Source organism: Arachis ipaensis, chromosome B1 (assembly GCF_059453495.1).
Source record: "Arachis ipaensis isolate K30076 ecotype BB chromosome B1, ASM5945349v1, whole genome shotgun sequence".
NCBI classification, from domain to species: Eukaryota; Viridiplantae; Streptophyta; class Magnoliopsida; order Fabales; family Fabaceae; genus Arachis; species Arachis ipaensis.
In genome coordinates, this window is record NC_142436.1 from 111,170,196 (window position 1) to 111,173,559 (window position 3,364).

Below are 3,364 nucleotides of genomic sequence, written 5' to 3' on the forward strand. Positions count from 1 at the left end.
CAATGAATGGCAAGGAGTAGTGATCCTTGCGAGTGGCTTGGTTGAGACGCCTATAGTCAATGCAAACTCTCCATGAATTCTGTACTCTAGTTGTCAGGAGCTCTCCATGCTTATTTCTTACTGTTGTGACTCCAGACTTCTTGGGTACCACTTGTACTGGACTGACCCATTCACTGTCTAAGATGGGGTAAATGATATCTGCTTCAAGTAGTCTAGTCACTTTTTTCTTGACAACTTCTAAGATGGTAGGATTCAATCTTCTTTGAGGCTGACGGACAGGCTTTGCTCTCTCTTCTAAGAATATTCTGTGTTCACAAACTTGAGGGCTGATGCCTACTATATCCGTCAAGCTCCATCCAAATTGCTTTCTTATGTTTTCTCAGCACATTAAGCAGTTGTTCTTCTTGTTGAGAGGTGAGTTCCCTTGCAATGATAACTGGAAACTTCTGCTTATCCTCAAGGTAAGCATACTTGAGGTGTGGAGGGAGGGGCTTTAATTCTAATTTCTACTCTTAGCTAGGTTCTGGATCATCTGGGGCTGGTGATAATGGCAAAAGGTCTTCATTGTTTTCAGAAAGTGTCCCCACACTTGGACCTTTCTCCATGTACTTCTCTTCTAATGCTTCCTGGTGAACTTCAGCTACAGTTTCATCAATAATGTTGCACTGAAAGATAAAATGATCTTCCAGAGGATGCTTCATAGCTTTATTCAAACTGAATTTTACTGTTCTGCCATCTATCTCAAAGGAGTAAGTTCCTGAGAATGCATCCAGCTTGAACTTCGAAGTCTTTAGGAATGGTCTTCCAAGCAGGATTGATGATGGTCTTCCTGAGTTATTAGGGGGCATTTCCAGGATATAGAAGTCAATGGGAAATGTGAGCCCCTTAATGCTCACTAATACATCTTCAGCAATTCGAACTACTGTAATAATGCTTTTATCTGCTAACACAAAACGAGATGCCGGCCTTTTTAAGGGAGGGAGCCTTAAAGTATCATATATAGACAAAGGTATTATACTAACACACGCTCCTAAATCACACATACAGTCAGAAAATATCACACCTCCAATAATACAGTTAACCATACATGGACCTGGATCACTACATTTTTCAAGTATACCTCCCATTAAAGCAGATATAGAACTACCTAATGGAATAGTTTCTAATTCATTATTTTATCTTTATGTATGCACAAATCCTTTAGAAACTTTGCATATTTAGGTACCTGCTGAATAACATCAAAAAGGGGGACAGTTACCTCAACCTTTTTGAATATTTCTACCATTTTGGGGTCAAGTTCCATCTGCTTTCTGGGCTTCTTTGCAAGTTGTGGGAATGGGATAGGAAGGGCGTTACTTGCAGCTTCTGCATCCTTTGGTGTTTCGTTCTGTGGTTGAGCTGCTTCTTCTTCAACTATGTTTTGTACGTCCCCTTCCTCTTCGGCATCTTCCACTTCCACCACATCCTCAGCTGGGACGTGTTCTGGTAAGCTTGGCTCCTCATGGTTCCTTTCTTGTAGTGTGGTTCCGGACCTTAAAGTGATGGCATTGATGCGACCCTTGGGATTAGGTAGGGGTTTAGAAGGAATTCCACTGGAGCTTGAAGGTTGATTGGTGGAATTAGGTGATGAATCTAACTGGGAGACGAGAGCTTGTAAAGTGGCAGTCAGATCATTTAAAGTAGAGTTTAGCTGCGTCTGCATGTCTTGTTGCCCTTGTGCAAGAGAACGGACCATCTCGTCATTTGATGAGGAATTGGAGTAAGTGATCTGAGGAACCTGTTGTTGGTTGTGCTGGGGTCCTTGGGACTGTCTTAGGTGAGGTGCTCTATAAGGTTGGTTCTGATTCTGCTGTCTGTTGTTGTCATTATTATTCCATCTCTGGATTCCATTGTTATCTCTGCCTCCTCTGTTATAGTTGTCCCTCCAACCATGGTTAGAATTATCTCTCTAGCCTTGGTTGGAGTTGTCCTGCCATCCATGGTTATAGTTGCCACCTTGTTGATTGTATCCTTGATTCGGGCGGTCATAGAAGTTGTGAGTGGCTGCTACAGTGTTGTCTTCCTGTTAGAGCTGTGGATATTCATTAGTATAATGACTATAATCAGCACAGATCCCGCATACTCTTTATGGAACCAACTGTTGGCTTTGTTGTGGTGAGGGAGGCCAAGCTTGTTGTGCTTGTTGTTGATTTAACTGCATCTGCTTCAGTAGGTTGGTCATTTCACATATACTCTGGGTAAGAGCAGTAGTTTCAACGTTAGAGGAAACCTCTGCAATAGCTTTTGAGTGGCTATGCCTCTGTCTGTGATTCCTAGTGGACTCAGCTAAGTCGCTGATCAGTTGCCATGCTTCATCTACGGTCCTGTACTTTTTCAGGGAACCATTACTAGCACCATCTAGTGTAGTCTTATCCTGGGGGTTCATGCCTTGAGTGAAGTAGCTGATCAATACTAGTCTATCAATCATGTGATGGGGGCATGCGTCCAGGAGATTGTTGAAGCACTCCCAATATTCATAGAGAGTCTCAGACTCGCCCTGAATAATCATTGAAATCTCTTTCCTCAATCTATCAATAACTTCAGCTGGAAAGTATTTTTCCAAAAATTCTCTTCTAAGAGTATCCCAGTTAGTAACAGTCACTTCAGGTTGAGTGTAGTACCATTCCCTTGCCTTTCCCTTAAGAGAAAACGGGAAGGCGGTTAACAGAATAGAAGTTTCATCTGCACCATGACGCCTAACAGTAGAACAGGCTGTCTGGAAATCCCTAAGGTGCTTGATAGGCTCTTGAGTAGGTAAGCCATGAAACTTGGGCATCAAGTTGATTAGTGCAGTCTTCAGTTCAAAATCTGCAGCCAGATTTGGATGACGCACTTGATACGGTTGCAGTGTAAAATCTGGGGCTCCTGCCTCCTGGAGAGTAATCCTCCTAGGTGCTGCCTTATTACCTGCACGTGAATCAACTGGATCAGTAGTAAAGGAGCTTGTCTCGCTCTCAGATGGCGGTTCAGATTCACCCTCAGATGAGACTGGTGAATCGATAACAATCACTTCACCACCCTCAGAGGCTAACCGACGTCGAGCTCGTCTAATACGTGAAAGAGTTCTTTCAATTTCAGGATCAAAAGCGGCTAAGCTCGGATCAGGCAATGAACGCGTCATTCAATGAGTATTCAGCAAGTGCTTAATGTCCTACCAGTGCCAAGTGACATGGATGGTTACCAAGAGGTCTTACATCAGCAAGAAAAATTTGGGTTTGATTGGGACTCGATCCTTCGAGTCATTGCTGAACCAAAGACTTTTTGGACCCAAGGTCGACTCCGGATGCGGCCCAAGTGCATTGACGCATGTTCCCTCACTGTAGAA

General features: G+C 43.3%; 1 non-coding gene across 1 annotated transcript; it reads left to right on the forward strand.

Moving 5' to 3' along the window:
• Positions 1 to 2,465: 2,465 nt before the first annotated feature.
• Positions 2,466 to 2,569, forward strand: LOC148577923 (small nucleolar RNA R71). The gene has a single exon (XR_015904244.1). It is a non-coding gene; the product is annotated as a small nucleolar RNA R71 (small nucleolar RNA).
• Positions 2,570 to 3,364: the final 795 nt, after the last annotated feature.